This window comes from Hirundo rustica, chromosome 6, assembly GCF_015227805.2.
Source record: "Hirundo rustica isolate bHirRus1 chromosome 6, bHirRus1.pri.v3, whole genome shotgun sequence".
NCBI lineage: Eukaryota > Metazoa > Chordata > Aves > Passeriformes > Hirundinidae > Hirundo > Hirundo rustica.
In genome coordinates this window covers 3,964,662-3,984,127 of record NC_053455.1, presented here as the reverse complement: position 1 = coordinate 3,984,127, position 19,466 = coordinate 3,964,662, and positions in this window count along the sequence as shown.

Below are 19,466 nucleotides of genomic sequence, written 5' to 3'. Positions count from 1 at the left end.
TGAAGGAAAAGCCATCATTTAGGGCAGTGGCAACTCGTTAACCCAAATGACCTGCAGCTCTGGCAAACGCTGACCCAAGGACTTGCGAATTTACCTCCACTGCCCAATAAACTGTCGCTGCCCGGCTTCTCTAATTAAAATAGTCCTGGATTTGCAGGACCTACCCAGAGAATAAACTGGAATTTATCAGATTAGCTAAGCCAGATCATACGCAGAGCATATAGGCTGGCCAACAGCCTACTTTGGACCAGATTAACCAGCTAAAATAATTGGGGATTTTTGCAAAGTCTGCCCCTAAAGACTAGCATTAAAGAAATGCACCAAAGACTGAGCATATATTGCAGCCCAATTCTTTTTACCCTATTTACTTCTTAGCTTGATGTTCTTTGGCAAATGCTGGAAATCAGCTTTTTATCTTTCACTAACCAGTGAAAAAAATTCTCTCTCTTCAGCTCCTCCAGGTGAGCTGTGGCAGTGGAAAATGGTGAATCTGTGGAAAGGTATGAAGGCTGTATCTAATGTATTCCTACCTCACAACTCTGCTCCCCTTATTCCTACACTCTGGTCCCTGCGTTGTCAGCCTTGGGTAATGAGGAGAGGCTGTGGAGATGGGAGCAGAGCTTGTCTTGTCCTGATCCAGTCAGATGTCTTTTGCTCTGGAAAAGGGATGAGGTAAAAAATGCATGCAGCCTGAAAAGGAGAGAACCCAGGTGGCTGCAGAATGCCTTGGGGGCTGTGTGTAGAACAGGGGTCTTCCCCCTGGCCTCTTCCAGGGACATCTCCCCACCTGCCCTCCCCGAGCTGCGGGCGCAGGAGCCGGCGGTGACATTCTGGCAGATGCGCCTCGGCGCAATTCGAGCTTCGCTGCCGCTCAGGCAAAACAGGTTTTGCTACCAGAGCCAAAGGACTGCAGCCATGGGGAGGAGCAGGAGGAGGAGCAGAATCAGGAGACACCTGGGAGCTGGATTTCCTGCTCCTGTTTGCTGTTCTCACCCTCCCTCAGCAGCCCCTGCCCACGCCAGCCGCAGCAGAGCCATGGGCATCTTGTTCTCCTCTGTGGGTGTAACACCCCCTTGGCTTGTGCCTGGGGCAGGCTTTGGGCATCCTCAGCGCTGCTTTGAACCAGCCACTTCAGAGGGGAATCAAACCTGTTATCTTCCAGGACGTTTTTATCAGGCTCCACTTCAGCATCGCAGGTTTCAGCTTTTTCCTTTCCTTTTCCTTCAAGATTTCTTGGGTTTTTCTTGCTACACAAAAGCCAAATTTAACAAAATACGTGAAACATCCTAAAACCAAGAACATTGTACTCTGCTGACTTCAGCTGTGGGATGCATTAACTCATTTCCCTTCTCCTCATCAAGGATCTGTCCAAAGATGGGGGAACAGAAGATAGCAGGTGACAAGAGGGGAAATAAGATGCTGCTGGTCTGGAGCCCCTGCCCCTGAACAGTGAGACAATAAAGAGGAGGATAAAAGCCATTAAAGGACAGAGAAAGACATTCTCCCCCTAGTTTTGACTTTGTCAAGGACATCAGGAGGTTTCTGGTTGGCTATAAAATAAAAAGAGGAAAAACCCAGCAGCCTGTCCTTTCATACAGGTGAACCAGAGCTGCAGGAGAGCTTCAGTGTCTCCCATCACCACATCTCTGCCTGTTCTGGAACTCACTCCTTCCCTCATCCCCTCTGGAAAATGCTGGTTTGAGCCCCACAGAAAAAAAAAAAAAAAAAAACATTAAAAACCTCACACCTCTCACCAGCTGAAAACAAATTTCCATTCCTTGGAGCCCTCAGCCGCACGAGCCGAAAGCATCGAGCTTAGTTCAGCCACGGCATTTTGCACCCCTGATACCCACCCAAAACTATTCAGCACTTCCAGGCTAAAGTGAGGGAATCTCTTTCTTGGTTAGAGGATCTGACCCCAGGACTACCACGAGGCAAAGCAAACCAAATGCTATCTGGGCTGCCAATGAATCTTTACATACCCCGACCAGGGCAGGCATCTGCTTTTTGGGCAGAGGGACAGCTGCCACAGCAGGAGAGAACAGCTCAGACCCAGCGATCAGTCTTGGCCGCAGTGACCTGGCTTCTCAATTTTCACATGTGAAATTTCTTCCGATGCAAACAGGGGAGTGCCAGGTTCTGAACAACTGCAAAAATGCAGATCTGAGCGGCAAGGTTCTTCTCCAGGGTGCTCAGGGGGCTCACCCAGCTCTAGCTGTGCTCTCACCAAGGAGCACTCAGAAGGTTTGCTGCAGGATGCAGGGCTGAACCCTGAATTTTCCCCCAAAGTTGACATTTTACCCTCTTTTCTAGAAGCAATTCCAGAAGCTGACCCAAGACACCCGCGTGGGGGATATTATATAACAATGGAGATTTTGTGTGTGTGTGTAGTTTATGTAAAAACACTTAATCTCACAGCTGCTTCCCTCCCCTACACCCTGGGCAATTTTTTTTTTCCTTCCATCTCCCGTTTAAATACCTGGTATTTGATCATTTCACAGGGTTGTCAAAACAAGCACAATGGAGGCAATGTTTGCTCAGATCTATTTTTGCGTGTATGTGTGTGTGTGAATTTTTGGCAGAAGCAATGTTTGCAAGAAGCAGATAAAACTTTTTTGTTGAAGAGCCACGGACAGCCAGGAATTGCTGCCTGCCAGCAAATCTCTGCTTGCTGAGGGAGATCATGTCATTGTTAGCCAGGTAGAGGGGCTGGATTTGGGAATCTAGAGAGCTTCCTTGTTAGGCTATAAATGAAGGAGTTGTTTAGCAATTACTTTAAGACAGTAAATCTCTGTGTATGAACCCACTTCAAGATAAAATCCAAACTCAGTTTTCCCTGCTTACACAGCACAGATGCATATGCATCCTGGAAGCTACATAACCCAGTCATATTTTATTCACATCACACTCCAAGGAGCTCACTGACTGGAATTCAATAGAAACTGTTCTCTGTGTGAAAGTAATTTCAGAAAGTAATCTAGTTTATGGAAATGAAAGGCATCAAAACACAAAAAACACTGTTTCTGTACAAGTGCTTTGCTTCAAATATTTGACATGGAAATTTATATAATCCCTCTGGGGCACATGGGTTTCACGAGTGTTAACATCTTTTGAAATGAATTTCACAAATGTTTATTTGGAATACCAGGCATACAAATAATTTAGAATATCAAGGCATCTTGTTGAATCAGTCTTAATGATACAGATCTCAGATGGCTGTGGAGGTTAAAAGGTATGAATTTTAACTGGGTGTGTGGAAGATGTCATTTTCAATCATTGCACTGCATTGCCAAAGCTATCACTTTCCAATTCTAAGCTTCCTGCTACCTCCTCCTTGGCTCCTTCTGTTGCTTAAAGACCAAAATGAAACATTTTTCAGGTTTTATTTGTGTGCTGGGCATGTATTAAATATGGAGTTTTGCCGCCTATCTTGGTTTATACAGGACCCCATCACTGTTGTATTGCAACACCTCTCAAGCAATAAAGAGGTTGACTTTTTCCAGACAGATTGTACTGTATTGTCATTCCAGTTTTATAAGAAGTTAAATTATTGAAGGCAAACAGCATTAAGGAGGCAAAAATGGTTGCTAGGACTGGTCAAAGTCAGGTTTTACAGGTGCGTCCTCTCTTCCCTGTGTCTGTGGTGGCCCCTGTTTACATTATGGGATAAATCAGAAGTAAAATTGTTTTGCCATTTAATATATACATGCTTTTAATTAGTAGATCCATATTTATATCTGCCTTTGGACAGCATGATGGATGAGCATGAAAAGAAAAACCAACCTGAGTACCTGTGAAGAGATCTTTGTCCATCCTGTGTGGCAAAGGAGCAAGGATCCTGTGGGAAAAGAGATCGTGTGATTGGGTAATTAAAAATTATCATAAGCCATAGGCAGTGGGAAAGCAAATTAAGCCTGCAGAGGCAGCTTGAGTTCTCAGAACTCCTCAGCCACTGAGTGCTCAATATTGCAACTTTATTACTTATTTTTAAGTTTGTTCATAACCCAGATTTGTAATCAGCAAGATATTATCCAAGATACCTTTTTTTTTCTTTTTTTTTTTTTTTCTTTTTTTAATACTACAAAAAAATAAAAAGAAATTTGAGGGTTGTTTATTCACAGGGAACAAAGTGTTGGGTTTTTGTTGGCTCGCTCACTGGCTACCCTTAGATATGTTCAATCAACACAGGGAATTAAGTCAGGCACATTTTGGGGAAAAAAGTCCCTCTCCCATTCAACAGCCTTGGGCAGACCGTGCCTTCAGAGAAATGAAGCAGCCAAATTTCAACAAACCTCTAAAGAACATGCATTTGACTGATAACTTGGCCAAACATGGGTGGATTTCAAGGAGGGCGTGAAAAGCACTTTGTTCACAGGCAGCACGCGGCCAATTTCCTTTCTGCTCCCAAGAGCAATGATAAAAGCTCAGCAAATGGCTCTGAGATTTTTTTTTTCCTCTTTACAAGCACATTTTATTCCAAGAAATCATCATTGTTTTCTTTGAAATGCCCATTGTCAGCAGCAGGAGCAAAATGAGCAAGGCAAACATCCAACCCACACAAGTCTGAGCCACTGGCAGGGGAAGAAAAACCTACATTGGACTTCTGGTAGAACACATTAAAGATGCCCTGGTATAGAATTGTCAACTCTACCTGCACCCAGAGTGATTCTGATTTCAAAAATTTTATTTGCTAAGACTGAGGGCCTGAAATATTTAATAGCAGCCATTGTGGGTCAGGCAACTGATGGCCACACCAATGGCTTTGGCCACCGTTTACAGAATCACGGAATCAGAATCCTAGAAATATTTGGGTTGGAAGGGACCTTAAAGATCTTTTCATTCCAACCCCCCACCATGGAGAGAGATGCCAAGGAAAAGAAGGCAATATATATGTATTTGTGCTTCCTGCATATGGCAATCTGTGCCTTTAGGAATTATGGGCATACTGGCCATAAATCTGTAGGATTGAAGGGGACTGACCCCCTGTGAGGCGCGAATGTGTCCAGAGCATTTCTGGGAGATGCTGCACAGACCCTCTGATGAAAGAGGAGCCCATGAGCCTTTGAGATGGCTCAGGGTATCAACACCTGCACAAGCAGAAAGCATTTCCCAAAAACATCCTTAAGAAACTCCCACTTCAGAAGGTGTGGATTGGCCATAAAATTCCCTTTTTTTTAATTATCTCCCAGTTTTCCCCTTGTCCCCAAGCGGTGGGAGGCTGGGCCTGGTGGGGCAGGTCCCCCTCCATGGTGTGTGAGCACACACTCCCCAGTGCCAGCCCCGAAACTCCCCCCTCGTTAGGGCATGGGGGAGGAACACAAAGCCCCGTGTCTTGCTTGAGTCCCTCCTGTGAATAGGCAGAACAAATGATAAGCACCAAAAGAAAGAGAGAAAGTTGTCCAAAGGAGGCATCAGTTTTCCTCATGGGACAGGCTTTCCAAGCCTTCCCCTTCCTCTCTGCCCCGCTTGGATGGGAATGAGCCTTCTGCTGAGCAGCCTGGACATCAGCCCCCTCCATCCCTCACCTTTCCTTCCCCTTCCTCTGCGCGTATCCATCATTTCAGCCTGGCAACACTCTTGTCATGAGCAATGGCAAGGCAGTTGGGCTGACCTCCAAAACTCCTCCTTTAGCAGAGCAGTGGCAGAAGCGTCCCTTGGAAGAAAAACCCTGGCAGGAGATCCTCAATTATTTCCTGAGAAATGCTTGTGAGTTATAGAAATTTCCATGTCAAATATTTGAAGCAAAGCGCTTGTACAGAAGCAGTGGTTTATTGAGATGTCCTTTCTGTGCTACAAACCACCCTGCACAGGCTGCAGAGCAGGGAGGAGGAGAAAGGCAGTACCTGCCACAAAGCTGCTGGCTGGGCTGGGGAACGAGCTCCAGGAGCAGGCTGGAGTGAATGAAAGAATTCCTTTGCTAGAAGTGAGGTGGTAACATGGATCTCCTGCCATGAAATGATTTTGCTGTCCTCCCCTCAGGGAAGCAAACCACCTGCTGGTGCTGCTGGTTTCTGGCAAGGTTTGGCTGCATCTGCCATCAGGAACACATGGAAGATCTGTTCCAAGGACACTCAAAGTTTTGGGGTGCAAGGGGGTCCCTGACATGGGGAAAAGCTGATGAGAGGTGATCTGATCCTGTCTGATCCTGCAGCGGCTGCCAAGAGTGTGTCCCTCAGCAGAGCACCACTTTTGCTTCCAAGAAGGTCCTTATTTGTTAATATCCACGGAGAAAATAACTTTGTACAGATTCTTGGAGAGGGTTTCACCATTTCAGGGATGAGTTCAGCCCCAAGTTTTCATTTCACACTGACAGCAGCCCCATTTCACAGGTCAGTCCCACTTTGTTCAAGTCTTCAGTGCACTTGTCTGGCATTGATTGATGCATTCTTTCTAGTAGTGGCACTGGTTTTACAGATCTATAAAGAAGAGGGAAACCAGTTCAGAAATAGATATTTCTGGTTTACAGCATCTGTGTGTCTGTATATAGCAGACTGTAGGATATAAGCCTCTGGGAAAACCCAGAGTCTTTAGGAAATAAAAGGTCTATAAGATCCCTCAAGTGAGTGGCTGGGGAGCAGCTGAGAGGAAAAAGGAATTAATATCTTCCTACAAGACTGCAGCAGAAATTGAGCACCAAGCAGTCTGAGTTATCAAATCCAGACTCCTGATCCAGACTTGTGTCACGTGCTCTCTTTCTCCAACCAAGTGCCAAGATGCCAGTTTGTATTATAGAAAGCAGAAGAGGCAGCCCCTGGACTGAGTACTCGTTTAAAATGCTGAAAGTGCTAAAAATGGTCTTTTGCAGTGTACTGATATTACATTAGAGACCCCAGTCCAAGGGAAGGGCTCAAAGGAGTCATTGATGGTTTCATGTCTCTCAAGGATGTGAAAGCAGCACAGACCACCGAGAGGTCAAGATGGAACATTTGATTACGCCAAAACCACCGCCCTTCATCCCACAGGCAGAGTGGGCCAACACTTGCAATGCAGCTATTTCTTCAGCCAGGACACACTCACTTCATCCATGTCTGTCAGAATGTGTCAAAAGCCTGAAAAGCAGTGTCAATTGCCATGGTCATCAAAAGATGACAGCAGCTCCAGGACTTTCTGGGAATCACCTCCAGCACCAAAGAGGAAACTAAAACATCCTAAAACCCATTTGAGGACAAGAAGGGCCCCCTTTAATCACCAAGTCCTTCCCGTCACATTCCCCAGCAACCAAGTCATACAATCCCATTTCACAGCCTCAGCTTCAAATGAACTGGAGCATTTGCCCCAAGGCCATTCCCAAATCTCTGTTGTCTGAGAGTCTCAAACTCCCTTCTGATATCCAGCCTGAATATATTCTCCATCAGTTCCCGTCTCTCTGTATTTGCAGCAGCACGGTCCATTAAAGCTCGGCAGCCTCAGCCCTCCCACAATCTGTCTCTGCACTACCAGCACATATCAAGCCAGGATAAATCATCCTGGTGGTGCCCATCTCTTCTCTTCATTCCTGCCTGAATTTAAACCAGTTCCCATCAGATGTCCCCAGTCTCAAAGCCAGGCATTGCCCCGAAGGAGCTCATGCAAAAATTTATCCCCAAAAGCCGAGAGTGACGCAAGAATGGGATCGTGTCCTTCACCACAGAGATGAAGTTGGGGTGGACAGATGTCCACAAAGCCTCCAGATGTTGGGACAGTTACACCAGCCCAATGCAACCTTGAAGATGTTCATCCTTTGCAGAGTGTGTCCTCTGTGTGCAGCGCTGGTAATTTTGGGAATCTCTCTTAAGCTGGGACAGGTGATCACTGCTCTCATTGCAAATGTTTCAGAAATGAGTTTCACCAGCAGTCTGGATCTGGGTTGCTTGCCTGGTAATTGGGACACACTTCCCCCCCCCCCCCCCACTGGATACAAAGCCTCAAATAAGCCAGCTGTGCAGGTCAGCAGGAATTGGAGTTTCTTCCTCTTTTTTTTTTTTTTTTTTTCCCCCCCCCTCTTCATTTCTTGTTAAATTGGAGGCACTGGTTAAAAATAGCTATGAAAACCCACTGCAGGGAGTGAACATCCTTCCCTCAGCACTTGCAGGCAAGTCCAAAATTGTTCACCAAGGCTGTGTGTGCCCATGTCTCTCCCACCCAGCAATCCCATTCCTCACTTTGGAATAACAGCATAGCAATCCCTTCTTTGGCTAAGAGCAGCCAAAGGATAATTAGCCTCTCTTGGTAGGCAACACCCTCAGGAACGTGGTGGGATTGTTGGGGTGCCCCGTGCAGGGCCAGGAGTTGGACTTTGATGACCCTTGTGGGTCCTTTCCAATTTGGGATATTCCATGATTCCATGATTGTAACCATCAGGAGGGATCTGGTCCTCAGGGCTGTGTCCTCGGCACAAATCACACAGGAGAAAAACAGGACACCCCTAGAAATGAAGGGCTTCAAATTAAGAAGGTGACCAAAAATCAAAATTCCTTCCCAGCCATTGGTTTTGTTTCACTGGTGCTTGAAGAGCCTTTTGGTGGAATTTCAGACCCATTTCAGTATTTGTGTCAGTTTGATCACACTCACTGCAATCAGTATTTATTTGAATTTGAACAAAGATTGTTGAGAAGGGTGGTAAGGGGAGATCACATCTACAGGTTGTCATCTTGCTGGCAGAAAAATAAGTTTAAAAAAATCTCCAATCAGCGTCAAATGGATTGCTTGGGAAATAATTTTCGTTCCTAAATGCAATCATCTATATTGGATAAAATGCTTATTTGTTAAAAAGAAAATAAAAATGGAGATGGGGAGCTCTCATATCTATAAAAAGACTACTTTTCCTGGCATTTATAAATATTAATTTGGAATGCTAGAGAAGAACAATACATAACAATAATGAGAATAACCAAATCCCATCATTTTTGACATCGTCATATCAACAGCTTAAGGATTAGCAGGTGAACTTTAAACATATTGCTTCCAAATAATAATAATAATAACAACAACCACAACAGTAATGATAATAACATCAGAACGTAAAAAAAAAAAATAAAACCCCCTTACTGCATTAATATATTCCCGATGGCTTTCTTCTTCTAACAGCGTTTGCAGGATCACTGCTTTGAACGTTTGGATGACATGCTTAAAAAATTAACCTGGAGAAGGGGGAGGTCTCCTTATCTCCCTCCATTCTTGCAAAGCTTTGCTTAGCCCTGTCTTTGTTTCCCGCTAACCCCTGACACTGACAGAGTCAAAGGCCTATCAACTAATACCCTAATTTCAGGAGGATTTTATACTCTCGTCTATCTATGCGCATCTGCAAATGTTTTGTGCACGCGGGGACGTCTGTGCATAAAACGAGGCAGTGTTTGCAAAGATAAAGTTGCACCAGGTGTCAATTTTCACACCTCCCGCTAAATACGCGTGGCAAAAAGGACGATGCCACAATTTTCATTGAAAATCCAAGCTATTGAGATCTAATCGCTGCTTAAGCTGTGGCTTTATTCAAATCTGGATCACCAATAGGGCTCAGGATGTAAATGAAGTGCAAAGAGAAATAAAGCAAAGGAAGGGAGGTGGGGGGGGGGGGGGGGGGGGGGGGGGAAGAAATCTATGATAGCCCTTTCCTTCAGCCATTTGATTCCCAAGTCCTTATCAGTCAATTAATGCATACTAAAACTTTAGTGGCAGCCTCAGTTTAACAGACCTAATAGCTCCAGCGAGTCCCCAGCATTAGCCAAACAAAACACACTTTCAGCTGCCTTAATATGAGACTGAAAAAAGGTCAAAATAGACAGGCTTTACAGAATAAATCCTGAAGATCCATTCTAATTTCCACTCAAGGATCTTTTAAGCAGTTCTTGGATGCTCTTTATGGTACTTTGATCCAAGCATAGTTTCATTAAAACTTTGTGGCTTGGTATTTTTAAACCTGATAGCTTCACTAAACTAGTTCTCAAAATGTTAGCTAAGCCGCTATGCATAAAACTACTTTACTGTCATGGTGTCTTCTAATATCACCTAAGTACAGGCTGTTGCAATTTTGAAAATGAACCTTTTCTACATTCACCAGATCTCAGCTTGGGAATTTCTGCTTTCGCGCTTGAAGGCTGTCTCACAGCATAAAGGGAAGGTGCTGCCTTACCCCCTTTGCTCTCCCCCTCCTTGAAACCTAAAACTAAAATTAGCTGCTGTACCTTATTTGTTCTGGAAGCAAGTTACACAGTACTTCTATCCACTGTGGTTTCCAATTGCAGGATTAACACTGGATGCTAAAAAAAAAAAAAAAAAAAAAAAAAAAAAAAAAAAAAAAAAAACCAAAAAAAAAAAACCACCACCCGAGAAAAATAACAAAACATTAAATGATAGTTTAAAATCCAGTTTAATGATGGCAGGAAAAATTCCCTTAAGACCCAAGAAAACAAATGTTACTTCCCACCTTCATAACGTGGCATGTCAATAAATCTGATTTAACTGCCACAGATAAAAAAAAAACCCCAACAACCCAACTATGTCACCAGAGATTGTCCTTTGCTCCCCTGAAAATGAGGATGGCTGAAAGGTTAGGCAACAATTCTCTTCCTCACGCCTGGTGCTCACAAAAGCCTTGATTTCTCAAGGAGCTTTTGTGGTGAGTTTGCGTTACAGTAGTTAAGAGAATTACAGAAAGATGGCTTCAGAAGGGGCTGGGCTGAGTTTTTGAGAGAAAATACAAGCAAAGGATTATTAAAAAAAAAAAATACTAAAACTGAAGAAATTGGATTTGCACAGACATCCTCCTCCCATATGAGCTGAGGGATGAACTCCCACTAATTTTCATGGGAGCAATGGTCATTGTTGGGCAACAGACAACACAAGACTTGCAAGACAGCCCCAAAAGCATCTCTGGCTGGGAGATTTTTTCTATACATGGTGGATATTGAAGGCCAGCCTGGACAATTAAGGCCAGAACAGGAGCTTACCTCTATAATCATACATGGAAATACAACTTTTGTTATCCACAGTCACCCCCTGTCCTGGATGGGTACAAATATCATCCTGAAATGGGCCTGATGCTGGTTTTAACCACAAACCAGTGACTCTTCAGGGTCTCAGACCAGGATCCCACCCTCTAACCTCAGCTCTGGCCCCAAGAAGTGCTCAATGGGACAGGTTTTGCTCCAAACCTGCGAATAGGAGTTTTTACATGTTTTTACATGCCCAAGGGTTTCATGCTCACTACTTGGGCCAAGGTTGCTGTTGACTATGTTATAGGAAAGGCCACCAAATCTTGGCTCTTTATTTCTCTCAGATGGTCTCTCCAAAAATAAAATTGGAATTACCGATTTTTGGGAGCAGCCACTGCCCAGTGGGGCGGGACAAGACTGTCCCACTTCTCCCCGAGTCCTCATCACCTGGCAGAAATGGTTTGGTTGTTTTCCACACACCTCAGAGGGGTCAGCAGAGAATCCTGTCAGCTGAAGGGCTGACAAAAGCTCCTGATGTCAGGTATAAAGAATGCCACCTACAGCTTAATGTCTGCACGAACCCCTCCGACTTCGGGCAAACAATGAACGTTTTTGTCTCCTTAATGCCCAGTATGCAATCGAGTGGAAATGCTACTTCCATCCTTAATCTACAAATGAAATTAAAGTTGTTGAAAGACGCACGATAAACCGGGATCCTTTGTTTCTTACAGGAGGGGGGGGGGGGGGGGGGGGGGGGGGGGGCAGGAAAAAAAAAAATTGAAACCGCTAAATATTTTAGCAGATTTACTAAATTTCCAATTAAATCTGGAATTACGGCAGAGCCTGTATCTCCCCCTCTCACTCCACCACACACATTTTCTATTTGAATAAAGTAGGTTAGACACAGCTCTCCCTCCACCCGCCCACCCGAGCAGGAATATTAATGAAGCAGATCCGTCGCCGGCGCGCTGGACCAGCGGGGATGCTCGGGCATCCCTGGTCCCGAGCGTCTGGGAAGGGCTGGTTTGTAGGAGAACAGCCTCGGCGATCCGGAGGGAGCGGGATATGCAAGGCAAGAGCACCCTCTGCCCGCTGGCAGGAGGGTCTGGCTCTGCTAACCGTGCCCCCCATCCCTCCCCCTCCTTGCCTGCGCTGAGGAAAGGTCACGGGAAGCAGCTTACACAAGCCAGATGAGGTGGAGACCAAATCAGGACCAAGATTATGTGTCAGGGACTTAGAGAGGGGAGCGGAAGGGCTGAGTGCGGTGCCAGTGCGTGCTTTCTGCCCGGCTCCAGCCCTTCCTGCCGGCCCTGTCAGGGGAAGGGGAAGGGGAAGGGGCATCCCCTCGCTCGAGGGGTTCCAGTGCATGCGGCCACCTTGGCCAGGATTTGGCCAAAAAAGGTCTGAGGTAGGGGGATGTGCTCAATCTGGTCCAGTCCCGTTAGGATTTGGAGGTGTTGGCCCAGCTCACGGGAGGCACAGCTTTGATGTCCCCTCGTCTGCCTGGGGGAAGGTGGGGAGTTGTCCCCTGCCACAGGTCAAACCACAAGGGACAAGCAGGGGACAACACGGGGAAGTCTGAGCCTGGATGGAGCCTGGGCGAAAGCAAGGTGGCATGGGCTGTAAGGACGGGGTCACACCTCTGCTGGGCCGGTTTTGTGTCCAGCAGATGTGTTCTTCCACCTCCAACAGCAGCCACACGCTGGGAATGAGGGGAGGGAAGAAGCACAGAGCAGCCTTCCCCCCCCCCCCCATTCCTCAGCACACAGCAATCAGCACTTCAGGGATGCCAGGATGCTGCATTTGGGACCATCCTCTTTGTGTTTTGGCTCCGGGACATTTCTGGTATCTGTGGGGATGTCACCTCAGAGACACACAGACCCCGGCGAGCCCCGGGGGACTGTCACCATGCGGCCACAGGAATGTGCCAAACAGGCAGCTGAGGGAGGAATGCGTGGGCAAGGATGCACAAAGACGTGGACAGACCTTCCAGGCTTTTAGTGTAGCTTATCTTTACACACCTTCCGTCACCTGGGGGTGACACCCACCCCATGGGCATCGCTCACAGGCTCTGTTCCATCCTCACATCCTTGGGCATCCTCTGTGCCCCCAGGGACAGCTGAGGAATTTCCTCCAGGACAATGCTGTGGCACCTCACCTCAGTGGGGAGTAACGTGCCATGGTGGAAAATGCTTCTTGTCTGATGGTAAAACCTGAGCTCCAGAGGAGAGCACCTGAGCATTTACACATTCACACATTTACACATTTACACAGCCAGCCCTGGGCATCTCCTCATCAGGCACCGTCTCCAATCCAGACACACCACTCACTTCTCCCAGGGATGCTAAGCTGAGCCGTGTGACCCTGGACAGCTCTCAGCACACCAAGCATTCCTCAGGGGCACCGGGGACAGGAGGGACTCACAAAAGTTGCCTTTGCCTCACCACTGCCCACACATCACTTTTCCTATGCATTAGACAAGACTTTCCCTCCCTGGACTCTGCGTCCCTCCAGTCCCTCTCACTCCCTGCTCTAGCTGTTCATTGCAGTGCTCAGGGACATCACTCTCCTCTTTCTTCTATTCCTTAGCACCATCTTGCACAGGAGAGATGGGTTTTTCCTGCCAATAAAACAAAATAAAAGAGCAGGAGGTCCTTTTCTTTCCCTTACAGAGCAGCTAAGCCTGTGCAAATTCATCACAAGTCTTTGCTGTGGCACAGAGCACTTGAGAACAAGGCCAAAGAAATCAGCAATTGCCCTTATTTTCTTCCCTTGAAAACAGCTCAATTGGCCCATTGCAACTTATTCCTGCTGTCTCTATTCATATCTTTTTTCCAGGCAGCTGCCAATTGATGCTGCACATTTGCTTGGAGTGGAATCTACCGGTGAGCCTGAGCTCTAAAACGTTGTTTCAGTCATATTTCAATATTTAGCTTATACACATCTGTATAAATCCTGGGTTTTTTCAAAATCTTGTACACGAAGAGAGCTAAATGGGGGTTATTCCCCTGTTGGCCGCAGTCAGAAAATGCAAATTCCAGCTGCAGAAGGTTTTGCCACCTTGTGTGGGCTTTCCCACACTGAGCTGCTGACCTGGGCTTCCTCCAGCATGGACTGAGAGAAGGGAACCCCCAACCTCTCCATCCCCTTGATTCCTCCAGGATTGCTGCCTTAGGATGGGATGGATCACCTGGCACTGTGCAGCCCTTCCAGGAGAGTCTTCCCTGGGAAAGGCAGAGATGAAAAGGGGCTGATCCAAGGAGGAATTGGAGAGGCATCCTCATCCTGTGCTACCCCAGCCCGGAGAGCCACTCAGGAGCCAGCTCAGGATATGTCCCATGTTCCAAGAGATGTCAGTGAAGCTGAGGTAACAAGAGGGACCTGGAGGAAATTCCAGTGGAACTTGCAGAGATGTGAATTTTTTTTTTTTTTTTCCCTACCAAGTATATATTCATCATGATTTTAAATTTTTAGACTTTAGGTCTAAAATTTGGCAGTGAGGGGGGTTTGTTTGTTTTTCTTTTTTTTAAAACAAAATGTGTTTTCAACATTTTCCAACCTAAAGTGGTCCTATAAGAAAGAAGACTTTGAAACCAAAAGGCTCAAATAATGCCCCAAACAGGGCAAATTATTCCACTGCTCTTGAGTGGAGCATCACAAAGAAATGTTCCAGCAGCAGGAAAAAAGTGACTTAGTCTAATCTAAACTGGCTTCAAATAAATTCTGTAATTCCCAGTGGGAATTCCTGCTCATCATTGTTTTGTGAGTCTTAGAAATATCCACTGCCATCAACCTGCCATGAGCTTGTGGAGAGCAGCCACCCTGTTCTTACCAAAGGAAGCAGACACAAAACCTCCCTCCATGGGCTCAGTCAGTCCCCGCGGCTTTTACTCCCTCTAAAGGGAAAAGGAATTACCTGCCAGGGCTGCTGCTCATTTCAAACATATTGGGTGAAACCCAGGGCAAGAGCAGCCTTCCCTGCTCCTCACATCCTGCACATCCAGCTCCAGGGGGTGTTTTGGTTCAGTCCCACCAGAACAGCAGCACCCTTTGCTTTCCTGCCTCGTTGGAACTGGAGGTTTCCATTTCTCACCAGCCCCAAGCTGGGAGGATTTAGGGTCTGAGGGACGACTCAGTGTTTGCACAATGGCTTGGGATTGCGAGAGTTGGAACCATGGATCCCTTAGGTTGGAAAAACTCTCTCAGATCATTGAGTCCAACCTTTCCCCCAGCACTGCCAAGGCCACCTTTAACCCATGTCCCCAAGTGCCACAGCCACACAGCTTTTAAATCCCCCCAGGGATGGGGACTCCACCACTGCCCAGCTTCACAAATTTGTGGATTTTTTTTCTTGTGGAAATCTACAAATAGATTGTGGATCCCCCTAGCCTGGACTGGGGACTCAGTGATCTCTGTCCCTAAAATCAGAGACAGCAGAAATCTGGGACAACTTGCTCCTGCATGTCTTGTAGGCACGACCCTGGGTTATGTGAGTTAACAGCAACACTGAGTTTGCAAAGCTGTCAATCCCACACTCTTCATCAGCACTTAATTCACATTAAAAAAAAAAAAAAAAAAAAAAAAAAAAAAGTCACACACCAGCCCTTAAAAGCTTTGGAGCTGCATTTCTCATGGCTGCAATAATGCTTACTTACAATGTGGACTCTAGCTGCTTTTTATGTAACTGCTGCTCTTAATTAGCTCAGTATTAGCAGCTCTAACCTGCTCTTGCTTGATTTATTTTATTTTATTTTATTTTATTTTATTTCTAAAACAATCATAGCTTTACAATCTCTCTGATTTCCCAGCTTTTATGCCACTCCACTGAGGCGCTTTAAACATCTCATTTCTCTCACATACGTTGGGAAATTACAACCCCCCCTCCTCTCCAAAACAAACAAGCAAGTGGAAAAAAAAAACCCTCCAGCTAAAATCTACACAGTTGGAAAGTGTTGATTTAAACAAAAAACCCTGAAACAAGATAGGGAGAGACTAGAACAGGAAAACAGACTCCTTTTTTTTCCCTTGCACAGATTGAGCTCTGAGGTTGTTTGCATCAAATGTTGACTTGTTCCAAGGCAGCATCTATTTAGGTGTTGTGAAACTGGAAGGAACCAGCGTGAAATACATTTTTCAGTGGTTTGAGAAAGACTGTGCTGTTGTATTTCTCCTCACACACGTTTCCCACTCTTCTTTCCTTCCTTCCCACTTCATCCCACTTGTGCAAAGAGGGCTGGAAGCAGTGGGAATAATTTGAAGTATCAGGCTTTCCAAACGAGGATGGGCGGGAAGAACGTGTTAACAGCATTTTTTTTCCTAATCTGTATTATTTATGAAAAAAATCTTCACCTAATCAGAGAGGCTGATTTTGGGGTTGTGCTTGTTTCTGGGAATGTGCTTCTGAATACTGACTGTACTTGGGAGTATCTACCCTCTCTGCACTAGTAAAATCATTGCCATGCCCCAATGGTCCATTTTTCTAATTGCATAATCCACCGAATGCAAATAATAGCAAATCAAAAAAAAAAAAAAAAAAAAAAAAACAAAAAAAAAAAAAAAAAAAACAAAAAAACAAACAAAAAAAAAAAAAAAAAAAAAAAAAAAAAAAAAACAAAAAAACACCACACAACCTGTTATTTTAGGCTTCTCTTACATGTTCTCCCCACCTATCTCCTGCCTAGCGAAATAACAGGATTTATTCTATAGTGTGTGAAACTAATGGGAAACTTTCTCTCTTTCTCTTCCCAATCGCTTTTTTGTTATATATAAACCAGTGACTCTCAGTTTTCCATAAATAAAAGGGACAATATTCCCCTCCTTATAAATATCTTCAACCTGTTTTGCTTTAGGTTTTGATTTTGTTTTGGGTTTTTTTTTTTCACTCTGTAACATTTTTATTTACCTACAGAAACCCAAATAAAAACACTGCTGGAAGAACATGCTACCACATGTCCTCTCCCTATCAGCAGCCAAGACTTGAATTTTGAATTGAAGATATCACTCAAAGACCAAACCAGCTCCCCACACCTTGCCAAACCAACCCCAGCAGTTTAAGGAAATATAAAGTGGGCAAAACAAGGAAGCCTCTTATGTACGGATGGGGCCGATGAGGGAGGAAGGGTGACAAATCTAAACCTTCCATTCAGACCACATCCCCAAATGGAAATAAGCACCAAAGCACGTTGCCACATATTTTTTTTGCAGAAAATAATTCCGAGCAGCCTTATCAGCGGCGGCGGCCCCGGCGTCGCACCCATCACTACTTATCCGTTGTGCCCTCTGCTGGATGCGGCACACAAAGGCAAGGAATATTATTTGCAATTAATTTTTGGCATCATCCCTTGGCATCTGCGTCAGGAATGCGAAGCGTGAAATTTGTAGTAGCAGGTTTAATATTTGATCCAGCCAAAAAAAAAAAAAAAAAAAAAAAAAAAAAAAAAAAAAAAGTGTTGGGTTTTTTTTTTCCTCTTTTTTGCTACAAGGACTTACCTTTGGTAGTGTTTCCCTCCCCGCTCGCCCCCCTCCTCTGGCTTCGCGTTGTGCCGCTGCCACCGAGCCTTGTTTGTGGTCCAAACGGAGAAATCTGCCACCGAACGCCATCCATGGCAGGAATAATTTCATGCTGTGCAAAATTTGTTTCATTTCACATCCTGTAAGAATAATTACTTAGCATAATGCCACTTAAGCTGTATTTCTAGCTGCAAACATTAAGGAAATGGTAAAAAGCTAGATTCCAGTTGGGAGAGGGGGAAAAAAAAAAAGGGGGGGGGGGGGGGGGGAGTATTTAGGGGTCCCTGGGGTTTCTTCAAACTGGTTGCTTTTAACACCAGGAACAAGTGGAAGAATTAAAGTGTTATGAGTGATGTCACTGAATTTAAAAGCACAATGTACCCCAATGTTTTCAATGATATTTGAGGTCACTCATGTTCTGGGGACCTCAATAGGACACTGCCTTCAGAAACTGAGGACAAAACACGTAGCCCACATTGCCCACCTTTCTCACGTTTTCCGCAAATAAGTTTAATTGAAGGTGACCGTTGCCCAAAATGGTCCTAAATAAAACAGCGAGTGAAGAAGCTGAATCCTCTTCATGTCATGTCACAGATTCCAATTTTTATGTGACAAAAACCTCGTCTCGGTGGGTTTGGAGGAGAGTCATGGGTGAGCAGGTTGTATTGATCAAATATCAACATAAGCTGATACACCGAGCCAAAGGAGGCTCTGACCTCCCTCCTGGGCCCCCACAAGACAGAAAAATCCTCTTTCATATCTAGTCAGAATTATCCATGGTTCACTCTTACCTTCTAGCAAAACCAGGCTGCTGTCTTCAATCAAATGCAAGACTGGCATGCTCTAATTGAATTAGTTCAATTAAGTTTAAAGATCAAAATTATGATTGTGGATTTCTAAAAAAAATCCCACTTTCCCGATGCCAGACCTTACAGCTTATAACTGAGTAGTGAATTCTGACTTGTTCTTTCCCAAATGCTGAAAACAGTCACTTCCAAAGGATTTCTCTTTCTCCAGCAATGTGTACACCAACTGCCCAGGCTGACCTTCATCTTCCTCAAGGTCATCATGTCTCATGTCCTTACTCATCAGTAAAGCCCAGTTTTGAATGGGACTATCAAAGATTTACTGATAAAATTCACTGGTAACAAGTACATTAGCCTTGGGTTTGTTCAACTCAATAAAAGGCAAAATCTCCAGTTTATTAGAAGCAGGCTGTGAAGGGTTGATGGATGGATGGATGGGTGGATGGATGGGTGGATGGATGGATGGATGGATACTGTCAACCGAAATACCCTCTCCAACCAGCCCTCAACCAGCACAAATTCCTTCCATACATCTGACTAAAATGATTCCATATTCATTCTTTGTTTTCATTCTGTTTCAGAAAAAGCCTTTATTGAAAAGTCAGCTTTGAACATCACAGGAGCATCAAGAGGCAGCAAGGGAGAAGAAATAAATTTGTGGAAAAAAATTTGGGCAGGCAAATCCTTCAGGCCTGGAGCAGGCAGCAGATCCTCCTTGGGCTTCATGAGGAGAGTTCTTCAGATGTCTTTTTTTTTGGTGGCTTTACTACTAAATCAAAGAACATGATGGAAAAGACCCCCATAATCACCCAGACCATGCTCCTTTTACATGCTTTGTCCCCAGATTTCAGCAGCAATTTCTGATCAGCAGCAACGTGCTACAACTCCAGAACAACCAAGAACACTCAAATGCTCCTTAGAAGGACAAATTTGGTGCCACCAGCACCCTCCACTGCTGTGTTGCCCTTGGTGGCCATGGAGCCGGGCAGTGTCTCGGCAGATGGCTCCAAATCCATCGGGCAGATCCAAACTAAACAGCCTTTCCAAGGGTATATTGACAATGATGTCTTCATTCCCCACTGCATGGTGGGAGAGCTTCAGCTGCACGTTCGCCCAGGTAGCACCATGCCAAGCTCCCTGTCCTGCAAGACTCTGGAAAAGTGGTGTGGGTTGTGCAGGGTGCATGCACTGGCATCCCAGTGGGAGATGCCATCCTTGGTGTGGGCACCTTGGTTCACGA